Below are 15,263 nucleotides of genomic sequence, written 5' to 3' on the forward strand. Positions count from 1 at the left end.
TGACCCTTGCCATGACCCCATGAGAGGAGCGCTGCTTTTGTTAGGTTGGAGGGAACGAGGATGGAACCCAGGGGCCCTCGACCCCGGAGCCCCGTCCAGCCCGGTTCTGTACTTTATTTAGAGACAGGGCCTCACTGAGCTGCCCAGGGCCTCACCATGGCTGAGGCTGGCTTTGAACTCAAGATCCTCCTGCCTCAGCCTCCAGAGCCACCACGCCCAGACGCTTTCGATCCCATCTTACAGCTGAAGAAACTGAGACCCAGGTGGCAAAGAAACTCGCGCCCGTCCCACAGCGGGTATTGCCGGGAATCCCACAGCAGTCGGGCGGAGTCCCTGTGCCCAAGGGCCACGCGGGGCCATCTGCAGAAGGAGCAATGGAAGACAGGAGCCAAAGTACCCGGCCCCTGGGGGTGACGCAGCCTCAACTCAGAGACGGGGCCACCACGGGGCACTGTGAGCTGCTTCACGCCCACCCCCAGCCTGGCCACGTGGGCTGGCCAGGGGTCCCCTCTGGGCCAGGGCTGCGGCCCTGGGCGGGGTGAGGAGGACAGGCAGGGCTCTAAACAGGGGTCCCCACCCCGGGGACAGCAGGGGTCCTGTCAGTCCCTCCCAGAGGGAACTTAAAAGGGAAAGGCGGGCGGGGCAAGGCCACTTCATCCAGGTCCCCTTCCCAGGACAGCGTCTGGCGGCTGGGAGGATGGCCCCACGGACAGGGCGTTCACAGGCTGGCCGGCCGCCCCGGCTGTCACTTCACCCTCCTGAGTCTCGGCTCCTGCGACTGTAGAATGGGTCACAGTCCCTCCTCCCAGGACACAGGTCCCGTTACCTCTGAGGCACAGGGGCTGTCCTGGGTTGGGGCACTGATGGGGACACCGGGAGGGGCCAGGGCCTGCACACAGGTGTGGGCTCCCGGACCCTGTGGTCAGGGCTGGGCTGCAGCAAGCCTCTGGGGCCAGGGGCTCGGGGTGGCCTTGCTGGGTGGCCGGCAGCTCCAGGCCAGCGCAGCCGGGAGGAGGGCAGGCCGCGGCCTCTGCCTCCTCTAGGGCCCACCTCTGCGGGTCCCAGCCTTCCCCTCCTGGTCCCAGACGCAAGGGGCCTGTGAGCCCCAGGTCTCGGGGTGACCCGCACCCAGCCCCAGCCGCCGTCCTCTCCAGCCCTGGGCGCCCACCCCCACGGTCAGCCGCGCTCTGGGCTCCGGGCCTGGGTGGGGGCTGGGCTTCCCAGCTGCTGTGTCCCTGGCCGGCCGCGGGGTGGTGGCCACAGCCAGGCACTGGGCAGCTCGCCCAGGAACCCTGGGAACAGGAGCGGGCACTGCCCCTCAGGGTGCCCGCCCCGGGCTCCTGGCCTCTGGGGTTTCCACAGCTGGCCCGAGTGACCTCTAGCCCCGGGGTGTACGCACAGGGCGGCCACAGGCCAGGCCCTGCTGGGCTCTGAGATGCCCGGGCTCGGAGGCGCCTGGAGGCACCATGAGGGCCCAGCAGGGGTGGGGGGGGGAGGCGAGGGACAGGGAGCGGAGGGCCCTGGGAGTCGGGGAGGGGGTCATCCTGCGCAGGATCCCGGGGCTCCCCCTTGCTGGCCTTGGGGAACCCTGGGGGCAGCGGGAGGCGGCCCAGCGAGCAGGCCCTGTGCCCAGCAACCCCGTCCACTCTGCCCGCGGGGCCACCCCAGGGGCTGCCCTGAGTGCCCACCTGACGACCCCATTTCGTATCCTAGGGCCCTGTGTCCCCTCGGGGCTTCCTGCGGGCCCTGCAGCCCCGTCACCAGCCGTCAGCCCGGCCCCTCCCGGCCCCTCCTGCCCGCCCAGGCCTCCCGCAGACCCCAGGGCCAGCGGACAGGCCCAGAAGGCCCCGCAGCCCCACCAAGACTCCCAGGCTGGCCTGGGCCTCTGTCACCCGAGGGTGCTGGGCTGCTCCCTGGGGAAGCAGAAGCCGGAGAAGGAACCGGCCTCAGCCAGCCACTGCGAAGTCACAGCCAGCACCAGGTCCCAAACAGCCCCAAGGAATCCCTGAGCCCCAGAGCTGCCCACCCCACGCGGTCACTCACGTCCCTTCCCTCCCCGTGCAGGGGGACAGTCCCTGTGCAGACTCTGAAGCAGGGTGGCAATCAGGGACCCTCCACCCCGACCCTGGACACCAGGTCCCTCTCACTGCTCCCCTTGGAGGGACAGCAGCCTCTGGGAGGCAAAGCCTGGCCGGGGACGGGGTGGGTGAGGGCAGAGAGTCCCGACTGGGGGTCCAGGCGGCCTGCTTCCCTGCCAGGGGTGGCCCCCTCTGTCCCCTTTAGGAGGTGGGAGCCTGAGGAGTGAGAGGCCCCAGCACAATAAGGGGAAGTGTGCCGATGACTATCACTGTGAGAAGGTTCTGGGCCCACGGGGTGGGGCAGCGGGGCGTGTGTCCAGGCAGAGAAGGAGCCTGTGCCCCCAGTGGACCCCAGGCACCAGGCCCGGGAGTTGTGTTGCAGGTAGGTTCACTCAGGGCCTCAAACCTGGGTGGGCTACTGGGCTCCCTTCCTACAGGAAGAAAAGAGCTCGGAGGGAAAATAGACTGTGACTTCAGAAAGCAAAGGGGACATGTCAAGGAGCGGCAGGTGCTGGCTCAAGGGCTCCCCGCCCCTGCTGGTCCAGCACCCGCTCATCACAAGGAGTCGGAGGTCACGGAGAGGTGCCCCTGCACAGGTCGGGAAACGTGGGCTCGGAGAGGAGAGTCCGGGCCAGGTCGGGTCCAGGGAGGCCTGCAGCACCCGACCCGTGACCTCTCCAGGGACCCGTGACCTCTCCAGGCGCTGCCTCGTCCCTCTGCCCGGCCCTCGCCCGGCGGCCGTCTAGGACCCCGCTACCCGGAGCAGCTGCAGCTCAGGCCTGGGAGCAGGGCGCAGCCCGGGCCTGTCACAGGGCTCTGGCGGGGACAGTCAGCCTGAGCCGCTGCGGGGAGGGCCCGGCAGGCCGCGGGCACTTTTCTCCCATGAGCCTCAGGAGTCCTCAGTGAGGAGAGGTCCTTGTGGTTTTTAGGAGAAAACAGGTGACTTGCCCAAGGTCACCGCAGGAGAGCGGTGGTCCTGCCGCTGGCCCGTCCCCAGGCGCAGACCCAGGGGCCCTGGCCCTGCCCGCGCCTGGCCCACCCCCGCCTCTGCCAGGTGAACTAACCGGGTCGGCAGGTTCTCCCTGGGAGAGACCCAGGACAGCGGAGTGGGCTTGGCCAGGGGATCAAGGCCTGGGGGTGGGGAGGTGGCTGGGCCAGGCCAGGAGGGACGAGGAAGAGGGACGAGGACCGCTGTGACGCAGCTGGCGAGGAGTAGCCTCAGGCAGAGCCACAGGGCCCAGCTCCACAGTGAGTCTGGAAGATTCCACACGCACAGCTCCTTGGGGAAGAAGGACCCAGTCCCCAGGAGAGGGCAGGGCCTGGGGGGGAGCTGGGGACGGACAGCTTGGACCCCCGTCCTCCCTGGCCATGGGCTCCTGGCCGAGCGAGCTCCCGGGACCCACCAGCCGGCCAAGAGCCGGGGCCCCTCAGGCTGGGAACAGGGTGGCCCGAGTCCTGTCTCCTTATGTAGGAAGCAGCTGGGGTCACCGCCCAACTCAGGACGGGCAAGGACAGCACAGGCCAATCCCTGGTCTCCGCCCCCCGCAGCGGCAGGACCCTGGGCGACTCACTCACGCTGTCACCTTCTGGGGGAACAGGCTGGGTGACAACAGCCTGCCCGCCTGTCTCCCGGGGTGCTGGACGGCTGGAGGGGTGGACAAAAGGGATCATTATGAAAAGCGACGACCGGATGCCCCATGAGGGGGCTGCCCAGGACCCCAGAGTCAGGCAGCAACCGAGCAGGGCTGAGCGGGCCTCCCAGACAGGGCCAGGCCCCCTCCGCAAGGCCCTGGACCCCAAGCAGGCTCTGTCCCAGGCTGACCCTCTCTGCGTGGACAGAGGGTGGGCAGGGGCTGCTCCTCCGTCTCCGGGTTCCCTCTGGTCTGGGACCCCCACCAGGCACGGCCCAGGAGTTGGGGGATCGAAAGCCCCACTCTGCCCCTTTCAACTGTGACCCTGGGCAGGCCACAGCTCCTGGACCCTCGGTTTCCTCATCTGTAAAACGGGGTTGTGAGTCCCACCCGGGGACGCTGGGGACGGCCACTTGGACGTCATGGCTGCCTGCACACATCGACACCCAACAGGTGCGGGTTCGCCTCCCTCTGATGCTCCTGCCAGGCGCAGCCCAGGTTTGGCAGGAGAGTTTCCGGCTTCCCACAAAACCTGCCTCAAGACCCTGGCTCAGGCGGTGTCCGGGAACCTGCCTCCCTGGGGCCTTCTGGGCAGCTACAGCGGTCAGGGAAGGTAGGACTGCAGGGGGGTGGGGTCTGGGGCACCACAGGACCCAGGTCCTGTCTCGAGTGCTCCTTCCGGCCGAGGGCATCCTCAGATGCAGCAGGTACCACTCAGACCTCAGTTTGTCCTTTCTGTAAAGTGGGGGTGGTGATAATCATCTCTTCCTGCTGCACTGTTAAGTTTCCACTCACACAAAGCCCTGGGGGAGAAGGAGTGGGAGGCGGTGGGCGAGGGAGGGCTGGTGAGTTCCGGCCTCACAGGAGGAGTCTTTATGGAGCAGGGCAAGGTTCCAATCGTCAGCAGCACCAGGGGCTGAAATTCAACACAAGCCCCACCCCTGCCCCAGTCCACTACCCCACTGGCTCTCAACGTGTAGTGCTGCAGCATCTCCTGGGACCAAGTGTTAGAAATATACATTTTCAGAGAGGTTCAGTGGCACACGCCTGGAATCCCAGCAACCCAGGAGGCTGAGGCAGGAGGATTGCAAACGGAAGGCCAGCCTCTACAACTTAGCAAGACTCTGTCTCAAAATAAAATAAAAAGGCGTAGCTCAGTCTAGAGTACCCCTGGATCCAATCTCCAATGTGGGGGGAAAGAAAGCGAGAAAGAGAAGGAAGGAGAAAGGGAAGAAGTGAACATTCTCGGGAGCCACCCCATGCCAAGAGAGCCGGCCACTCTGGGGGTGAAGCCTTCAGGGGCCTTCCAAACGCCTCTCGCACCTGTCATTTCCAGAACCAGGGCCCCACTGCGGCCCGCCTCCTTCCTACTCCAGAGACACTTCCCCCACAGCCTCGCCTCCAGACCAGTCCCTGGTCTCCAGGAGGCTACTTGCAAAGGAGTCACTGTAGGGACAGGCCATTAAATAGTAAAGAGATCCCATGATTAGTTAATGATGTGACAGGGGCCAGAGAGAAGAGAGAGTCAGACCATAACTGCAGAGAAAAGTCCCCCGGTCTATCACTGTCCTGCTGTCTGTCTCTTTCACTAACACGCACACCCCGAGAGCCCGGCCCGGCCCGTGGGTTTGCCAGCGAGCACAGGGGCAGCCGGTGCCTCCTGCCGTCGGGGTGTCTCTATGTGTGTGGGGGAAGGGCTCTCCCCCAAGAATCTGGTCCTGACACTTGGAGTTTAAGGACCGCCCAGCTGGAAAGTCACTTCCGAGATCCCCTGCGTGAGCTCAGGAGATTTAAGCACAAAATATGTGAAGACAAGGCGGTCACTCTAGCAATGTGGGTGCTGATGAAAAATTCAAATGGCCTACCTGTGTGACAGCTGGGGACACTCAGGCAGGCCACCGTAGGTTCCTGTGCTTTGATGCTATGAAGCTGGGAAACTCCTTTAGAAGAGTTCTGAGTCACCCAGGAAGCTCCCCTGAGCCGCAGTGAGCTTGTCCAGGTGGCACAGGAAGTGGCTCCCATGGGGTGTGATCCCAATCTGGTGTGTGCGAACTTGAGTTTTTTTAAAAGGCCAAAACACCAAGCCGTGGGCAGTGGTTATCTCTGGGTGATTAGTTACTTCCGTGTGTCTGTTTTTTACCCTGCAAGTTTTTCCACAAAAACTTTCTCCCACAATTAGAAAGTTTGGGGGTGGGGATTTTTGGTGGCCATTTGGTTCAGATGAAGATGGAGTTTTTTAAAAAAAAAATCGACAAGAAATATCTGTTTTCTAGTTGGAATCGCTGGCCTGCCGTCCCCTGCTCTAAGATCTGGGACCATCCGTAAGCATCCCCATCCCACGGGATCTGGACTGATAAGGGGACTCTGAAGCTCGCTATCAGTACCATCTCATTTAATCCTCAGGGTAACCAAAGCTTTGGGAGGCTGAGAACTTGCCCGCAGGTGAGCAGGCACCAGGGGGTAGAGCTGGCCCCTCCCTAGTCTGCTTGACGTCAACCCCCGCCCGAGGGGCAGGAGGAACCCCGAGTGGTAGCAACAACCCCAGGGTTTCCCTGTTTGTAACTTACACAAGTTTGAAAACCACTCTGCCTCCTGGTAAATGAGGGGCTGCTGCCTACCTTGTCAGGTCCTTTTTGGTTTCAGGAATTGAACTCAGGGGCGGACCACTGAGCCCCATCCCCAGCCCCACTGTGTATTTTATTTAGAGACAGGGTCTCACTGAGTTGCTTAACGCCTTGTCCTTGCTGAGGCTGGCTTTGAACTTGTGGTCCTCCTGCCTCAGCCTCCTGAGCCGCTGGGATTACAGGCCTGCGCCACCGAACCCAGCAAGACACATCCTTTCTGCCCCAGTTACCCTACAGTGTTCAAAGAGGCCGGGCGTCAGGGAGACGGGCTGTCTGCCTGTGTGGGTGTAAGGGGGTGACAACAGCCATGACTCCCACTCGCCTGCTGCGCGACTTCAGAGAATCCATCCCCCCCCTTTCTAAGTCCTCTATAAATGACAATTTACAGATTCCATTGCAACAGCATTCGGATAAGCCGAGTGGGAGACGGTTTCCAACCGCAGCAGAGTGATTACTAATTATCACGATTAGCAGCAACAGCAAACCAACGTTTATTGAGTGCTAACTGCATACCAGGCATCAAAGTGCCTCCTCTGTGCACGGGCTGGGGACCCTCTACCAGGTCACCGCCTCCAGCCTCGCTCCGCCCCCTCCTCACGCCCGGCCCCAGACCCCACAGTGGCTTCCCGGATTGGTCCCTCTGAGCTGCACTCTGTGCGCTCAGCCAGTCGCCTGTCGCCTCTTGCACACGCAAGGCCAGGCCAGGGCACATGCAGGAAGCGTGCTGCGGTCCCGCTCCTGTCACCTGGCCCTGCGTGGCAGCAGGCTCTCGTCCAGCGGGAAACTCTGCCAGTCCAGCTAACTCTGCAGCTCGGGGGCAGAGAGCAGCCTCGGGCCGATCGGAGGCCACCCTCCTGGTAGCATTTCCAAGTCACGAGCTGCCTGGAGCTTCCTCTTGGAGCTCAACTGCGTTTAGTCCACTTACCCTCCCAGAAGCCCCTCGGTGTTTTCTCCCCCAGTGTCCCAGGTGAGAGCCCAGAAGCCAGTTCCTTCCAGCTACTGTTGAAAAGCTGTCACACCCCCCAGCGCCAGGGTGGGCCACCACCTGCACCGCTGGATTAGGCTCCCTCCCGCCCCGCGGTATCTGACTCTGGCCTCCAGGCCACCTTCTCTGGGGCTCCACTCGCTGATAATTCACCTCCAACCCACACTCCCGCCTGCCTCTGACAAGATAGGAATTAAGAGCAACGAAACCTCAATGTGGTTCAAGTTCACGTAGCACGTTCTGGTTTAAATATGTAGGAGATTTTCAGAGCTTTATTGTTAAATATAAAAGTTATACAGGCTCACTGCAGAAGACCCAGGAGATTGGGAGAAGAAAATGGTCTCTAATCTAACCTCTATAATTGTCTGTTGTAATGGGTATATTTACAGGTAGCTTCCGACATTGTGGCCTGTTGAGTGGGGAGCGGCTCCGCTGATCGGTGTCTGCAGTGCCCTCTGGCAGCAGCTGGGACCTGTGTCCAGCCTGTCGCACTGCAGGAGACAGGCCAGGCACCCAGAAGACATTTTTCTGAGGAAAAAAACCCTCGCAGCTATCCAACACTGTACATATACCTCACTGACAAAAGCCACAGGGGACAGGATGATAGTTACGGTTTTGCAACTCCAGGGCTGTGCCTTGTCCAAGGTCACATGGCCAATAAAGGATGAGCTGGGACCTGAACCCAGGTGTTTGGTTCCCTAGACTAGAACTAGTCCCCGGGCTCTCCTTCTCCTAAAGACTTAAATCCTGCTTCCTATCAATCACAAGTTCCAAGATCCACAGGTATAGAGAGCATGTCCGCGGAGCCAGGCACTGTCCTAGATGCAGCACAAACAGCAGCTCCTATGTCACTGCCAGACAGCCCAGGAGGTAAGGAGCACTGTGGCCCCTTGGTACCTGAGAAGGGTACAGGATCTACAGATGCTCACCATCGCTTATTAAAAAAATAGCATGATATTTCCTATAACCCCCACTCACCCTCTGATACACTTTAACTCTTCTCCAGATCCCTGACAGTACCTGCTATGATGTCAATGCTATGTACACAGTTCATACACCGCATTCTTTAACCACAGGACAACTTGAAAAAGTCTGCATGTTTGCAATAGATACAAATTTCTTTTCCCTAATAGTTTTGATCTGTAGTTGGTTGAGTCTGCAGGTGTGGATTCTGTGGCTAACAGGTGCTGGAACCAGTCAGAGAGGGGATAAGACAAGACAGCTTGCCCAAGGCCACGTCCGGCTGGTCAGAGGCAGACCACCCTCGGGCAGTCTGGCCTGAGGTCTGTGATCCTGCCTTTTCTCTTCCTTCCCCACTCCCCAGACCCCGAGGAGAAGGCTCTGGAGCACTCCCTGAGGGTGAGGCACCAGTCCAGAGGGCCTCGCCCCCCCACCCCCCCACCCCCGCCAAGGTCACTCGCAGCTCCACGGCAGAGCCAGGCTGTAAACCCCCAGCACCGCGTCCACTCCCCTGCAGCGTCCCTGGCAGCCTAGGCCCCCTCTGCAGGGAAAGCCAGAGCTGGGCCCCCAAACAGCAGATGCCTCCACAGGAGGCCAAGAAGCCAGAGGAGAGAGGTGCCACCCAGAGCGGCCCTCCAGGGTCTGCATGGACAATGTCCACCATGGAGGCCACCCTCCCTCTCCCCCAGCCCGTGCCCCTCAGGCAGAACTACCCACAAATAAAAGCTGACCCGAAGGTGACTCTTCTGGCTGAGTCAGGGCTCAGGAGAGGTCACAAGGCCCCCCACGGGGCTGGAGGAAGTCAGGCTGTTCCCCTCTCTGCGGGGTAAAGGCCAGGCAGCAGAGGAAGAGAGCCCGGCCACGGCGATGCAGGCCCAGCGGCCACTCCCTCCGCTGGAGCCGGGTTCAGGTAGGGGAGGACGGCGTGAAGGGCAAGGCAGGGCATGCAGGTCCTGCTTCCAGTCCCCCCGGTTCCCGAGGGCCTGCTGGGTGCCAGGCCCTGTGCCAGGTGTCCAGGCTACAGTCCCTGCCACGAGGACTCGCGGAAGCACTGTGTACACCACTGCGGGACGGAGGGCTCCCGGTGTGCGCCGGGCCCGGAAGGAAGGGCGTCCCCTAGCTGGCCAGACTGACCCCCACCTGAAGCCTGGGCCCTGCTGGGGAGAACCAGCCCCGGGAGGAGCTGGGGAGCATTGCACAGATAACTGGTGTCAGGGGCACACGCGGATGTTGGAGAGGCAGAGAGGTGGCACGGAAGGCACACAGAGGACGGTCACGGGGACCTGAGAAGCAGCACGGTACGAGCCAGCCAGGCGCAGAGTCGCGACAGTTCTCATTTATTGAGCATCTACCACGGGCCAGGTATAAAATGCTAAGTATGTCACGTCACTTCTGTTATAGCTCCATGACATTTCATGAGGTCATTGTCATCAGCCCAACTTACGGATTCAGAAACTGAGGGTCAGAAGGAGTCCCACAACTAGGAAGGAGGAGAGCCAGGGCTTTAGGGCTCTAAAGCCCAGCACTGCACCATCCTGCTGTCCCCTGTCCCTGTGCCACAGGCAGAAGGTAGGGACTTCAGGGAGGGGCCAGGAAAGAAGAGCAGGGAGGCAGGACAACTATCCTTTGTCCCAGGGGAGTTACCAGCCCTGCTCTGTTGGGACTGTATAGCAAGTGTGTGTGCACACAAGTGCATAGGTGTGTGTTCTCACAAGTGCCCTACTGTATAAAGGACGGATGCCCCTAAAGCCAAGTAAAGGATAGGCCATCAACAGAGTAGGGGAAGGGAAGCCCAGAGAGGGGAAGGAACTTATCTAAGGTCACACAGCATATAAGCACAGTTGGAACTAACTGCAAGGCCAGAATCTAGGCCTCCTTCCTCCCCCCCAGCTGCTTCTCCCTGTCAGCACAGAGTGAATCAGATGGGACAGGAAATCACCATGGTTAGGGGGAATCCTGGGCATGAGTGGGGGACAAGTCAGCCCTGAGAGACACCAGCTGGCCCTCACAGGCGCTGGTCTGTGGCCGGCTGCCTCTCTGCAGGGCAGCCTGTGGGGGGCGGGGACCACACATCCCCCCTCACCACTGGCTGTTTACCTCTGGGCTTCCCCTCCAAGCTCCTCAGACCCAGGCTCAGGGGAGGGGAGCCCGTGGGCAGGACAGCTCCTGCTGAGATGAAAGGGTCCCCCCACCTGGCCAGTCTCCTGCCTCACAGAGGGGTGGACTCGGCCCACCTCTTACCAGAGCCAGCTTCTGGCCCTTTGAAGCTCCCTAAATCACAACTTCCACAGGCTGGAGGAAGCAGGGGCTGGGCCAAGGCCAAGACCAACCAGGGGTGCCAACAGAGCCCGGCTGCTCCAAATTTGAAGACAGCCTCGGGGCTGGGTCTGCTCAGCCTTGTCTGGTCCTCAGCAGACAGGGCTGGGTCCCCAGGGTGGGGAGGGGTGGCCAACGGGACTTCCTACTCGAGTGTGAGGCCCCCAGAGGGGCTGCCCCTGCTGGCTGGGCTTCAGGGGAGCCCAAGGGCACCAGGCCCCTGGCCCTTGCAGGACACTCGTGCTGGACCGGCTGCCTGCTGCTGTCCACGGCTGACTGTGAGCCCCGCCCCCTGGGCTGGGTGGGAGACCCGCAGGTGCTTCTTTCCACACCCGGATCCTAAACCCTCCGCTGGCTGGCCCAGCCTCCTCCAGGCCCATCTGCTCTCCTCCATGGCTGAACACAGGGCCTTCCTGGGGGGCTCCCTCCCTGTCACTGGGCACCCCCACCATCCCACTCAGCTGCCCTCCTGAGCCCCTGCTGAGCGCCAGGGGCTAGGCAGGGTGGGGAACAGAAGGACATGCAGGGATACCGCCCCACCCCACCCTGCAGGGCCTCTCCTACCCCCATGGCCAGAGGTAAGGGGGGCCTGCTAATGCCCATGGGCCAACGTCCCCAAAGCTGCCCAGGCTCCTCGTCCCTATCACCACAGCCGCCATCAGTTCTTTATCCCTTGATGGCTGGATCCGCCCCCCCCACACCTCTGCCACAGACTGCCCTTCCAAAGTGCCACCACTGTGAACCTTCAGTAACTCCCACTTTCTACAGCTCACATCTGAACTTCCCACCCGGGCATCCAGGGCCCTTCAGGAGTCCAGCTGGGTGGACCACCCACCATCCCTGCTCTTACTCCCCCACCCCACAGTTCAAACTTCAGCCAGACGACCAACCCTAGCTGAGGAGTGGGGAGAGGGGTCACCTCCTAGAGTTGGCTCCCCCCTTTCTTTCTGCCCAAGACTCCATCTCCACTGTGGAGGCCCCAACTCTCCCCTCCTGGGCCCTGAAGAGCCCTCAACCCTTTCTTTCTGCATCTTATAAGAGAGTCCCTGCTATGCGTCTCTGAGCCCCTTCCCAGAGGGTGACCAGAGTGTGAGGCCTGGAGTTAGATATCTGCTAGGCGTGATGGCACCACAAGGCGTCTCTCCCTCCCGCCTGCACCCTCTCCCTCCCGGCCACACCCATCTCTAACCTCCTGCCACTGAAAGAGGAGTCTGTGCTCCAGGTTGACCTGAGCCCCACCAGGACTGGGGAGCCTGGCAGAAAGTACTGCTCAAGTGTCACCCCCTGCCCTGGTTTCTCAGGCGTCTCCCCCCTCCTCTCCTGAACACCTTCGCTTGCCCTGCGGGCGCACGTGCGCGCACGCACACACACACACACACACACACACACAGTCCCCTTCCATAGTGTGCAGCCTCCGTCAGCCTCTACTCCATGGTACTTTCCAGCCTGTTCTACAGTGTACAGCTCGTCTCCCTAGAAGATGCAGGCAGCTGACATGAAGCTCCTTCAATGTCCTTTGGTGTGAGACCCTGCTCAGACAGACACAGGTTTCCTCCTGTCCTCACCTCCACCCCCAGCCAAGCATGCAATGGAGTAGCGGGGTTCCAGCCACCAGGACAGTACAGACCCTTACAAAACCATGTTCCAGGGCCCTGGGTCTAAGTGACCATCTCCAGGAGGCACATGGTGGGAATGTCAGCAGCTCAGGGTAAGAACAGGGCCAGGTCTCCATCGCTCACTTCTGCACCCCCTAGCTCTGTCTTAGTTATAGCGGGTGCTCAGTAAATGGGTTTTGGTTTATTTAACTGAACACCTAGCAGCCTCAGACAATAGAACAGAAAACCCGGCTACTCTGGTCCAGGTGACACAAACCCCAACCCCCAAATGAACCAAATGATGTTGGTAGCAGGTGGCAGCCAGTCCATCACCTACCCCGCCACCTCGAAGTAGCTGTCCTGTAGTTAGTCCTCCCTGGGTGCCCGCACCATGCTAGGCACTGAATACACCTTATTTTATGCAGTTCCTGCTACTTCTCTTGGGTCCTGCCATTACCCTCACTTTACAGACAAGGAAACTGAAGTTTGAAGTTTGAAGTGGATTTCCATCCCCAAATCCTTGCGCACAGAACTAGGATCCCAGCTACCAGGCCAGCACAGGGGACTCCTACACCAACACCAGCGCCAGGCCTTTCGGCCCACAAAACTAACTCTGGCCTTGTCACATGAGCCCCAGGGGCTCTGGGAACAGGGTTCCGTGGGGTTTCCCCTTCTCTTCCCCATTTACCACCAGCAGAGCACTGTTGGTACGCTGGCCTCGGGCCCCTCAGGGCAGCTCACCTGGAAAAGCCCCGCTGAGTTTCCAACTTGAGAATTTGGAGGAGGGACAGAAAGAAAACCCCCTGCTGTGGGTTCCCCGGCCGCGGCTCTCGGGTCGGAGCCCCGGGAAGCAGTGGCCTGGTTGGGTTCTGCTTTGCAAGGAGGGCACCGCGCCGGAGCGCAGGGTCTGAAAGCGCGCGGCTCCCCTGCAGGCCCTCACCTTCCGGGGTTGGGGTGAGGACGGGAGCCTGCAGTCACCTGGCTCAACTTCCTCCTCCTGGGACCCAGAGATCCCGAGCCGGGTGCGGGACCGGCTCGGGGCCACCCAGCGGCAGCTGTGCACGAAGGAAACGGAGAACCAGGGGCCCGGGACGCAGCTGAGGCTCCTTCTCAGCCGCCCGCTGCCCCGACCTGTTGCTGGTGGAGAGAAAGCCGCGGCGGCGGAACCGGGACGAAACTTATTCGCCCCTGCCTCCCCGGCCGGCCTCCCAGCCCCGCTCACCTGCTGGCTTGGCTTTGGCTCCGCGCTGCAGCAAGTCCGGGTGGCTCGCTCACGCCCCGGTCCGCGTCGGACTGCGCAGCCCTGGGCTCGGTCTCTCCGCCGTCCCCCTCCGGGAGGCGCTCGGGGAGCGCAGCTGCCTCGCCAGGCCCCGCCCCTGAGGCCCCGCCCCGACACGCCCCCTGGAGGCCCCGCCCCTGGGCCCTGCTGGCGGGGAGGCCACGCCCCTCGCCCTGCCAGCTCCTCCCGCCTCCAGGTCGCGCCGAGGAGGAAGCCCGCCGCTGTCCTGCCTAACGGCCCGCCCCCCTCGGCCTCTCGTCCTCACCCGCTGGCGGCCTTCCCGGGGCCTCCCATCCTCCCTGCCTCCTCCTCCTCCTCCAAGGCAGCCCCTGCCCGCCTGAGCCAGGCCACGCCCCGGCCACGCCCCTTCCCCGCGGGGTCCCGGCGCCTCCCCAGGCCAAGGCCCCGCTGCCCCACTCAGGGCGCCGGCCCGGGCCCCGCGCTGGCAGCCCAGGGCGGCTGTATCCGGGTGCAGCCCGGGGACGGCGTGGGAGCGGCCGGGGCCAGGCGCTTTTTAAAAAAAAACGAGCAGCTACCATTGGTGGAAGTCCTGTCGGGAAGCAGGCTGGAAGCCAAGCTGCTGTAAATGAACTAACCCTTGAACTCCCACCGCTCACGGGGGACTCACGATGCGCCCGTTTTACTGATGTGCAACCTGAGGCTTAGAGAAGGGAAGTCGTGGTCTGGGCGTCTCATGTTGGAGGCGGTGGTGAGCGGGATCCAGCCCCAAGCCCTGAATCACAGGCTTAATGCTGCCCCAGCTTGCCCGGACTGGCCCCTGGAGAAGTGGCCCAGGCCAGCCAGCTTCGTGGGGCAGGCTGCCTTAGGCAAGGGAGGGGGCAGCAGGAGGGGTTTGGGCCCTGAGCCCTGGACGTGAACTTTCTCCTTTGAGAAGTGGCCTCGAATGAAGGTGGGCTGCAAAGGCTTCCAGAAGGCTGTAGGGCCCCGCCCTGCTTCCCAGCCCTGCGTACCCCCAGACTCTAGATGACCAGCCTCAGGCCGGTTCCCAGACTAATGACCAGAACCATTAACCTGTGCAGCTGACAAAGCTCTTTTGCCCCATTATCTCATTGCATCTCACAACAACGCCATTGTGGGGAGGGTGTGACCCTGCCTGTTGTGCTTGGGTGAAATAGGCCAGGAAGCTGGATCCCAGCCCAGCCCAGTGCCCTGAAAGCATGGGCCTTGGACCAGAGACATCACCAGCATTCCCTGAGAACTTATTAGGAATCTATTATATCTGGGGGCCCCAACCCAGGCCTCCTGAATAAGAAACTCTGGAGCAACTGGTTTTCCCAAGGCCTCTAGGTGATTCTGAATTATATCCGGACCTTGAGAACCACTGTCGAGGGCACAGTGAAGGAGGGAAGGTGGTCTGAGGATCGCCCGGACCTAGGCAGCCTCCTGGCAGCTCCGACCCAGGCCACAGCAAGGTACTTAACCTCTCCACCGTGAGCCCTGAAAAGAGGGCTAATACCCATACTGGCTGCTGAAGATGGAACGTGAGCGCATTCAGAAGTGTCTGGCCCTCGGCTTGGGCATGTGCGTGCCCAATGTATATTCGCTGCCCAGTAAAATATCTGTTTTATAGAATTTTCACACCGAGTTGGGCAAGTGGAGCTAGGGAATCCCTACAGGCCAACAGTGTCCCACTGGGTTGTCCTTCCCACAGAGGGACACTGTCTATCCTGACGGAGGCCAAGGTCCTTAGCAGGTTTCTGGGTGAGATACTGATGCTGCTTGCTGGTCCAGGGACCTTACTTTGAGAACCACTGTGCTTTTTTGCACTGGGCTA

The 15,263-nt window shown here is 61.6% G+C and overlaps 1 protein-coding gene across 1 annotated transcript in view; it reads right to left on the bottom strand.

Moving 5' to 3' along the window:
• The window catches only part of Cd82 (CD82 molecule), a 39,162-nt gene extending 25,659 nt beyond the window's left edge, over positions 1 to 13,503 (bottom strand). Inside the window, exon 1 of the mRNA XM_027936389.2 lies at positions 13,412 to 13,503. The gene's annotated coding sequence lies outside the window, so the exon portion shown is untranslated. The remainder of the gene's footprint in view (positions 1 to 13,411) is intronic.
• Positions 13,504 to 15,263: the final 1,760 nt, after the last annotated feature.

This window comes from Marmota flaviventris, chromosome 9 (assembly GCF_047511675.1).
Source record: "Marmota flaviventris isolate mMarFla1 chromosome 9, mMarFla1.hap1, whole genome shotgun sequence".
In the NCBI taxonomy this organism is placed as follows: domain Eukaryota; kingdom Metazoa; phylum Chordata; class Mammalia; order Rodentia; family Sciuridae; genus Marmota; species Marmota flaviventris.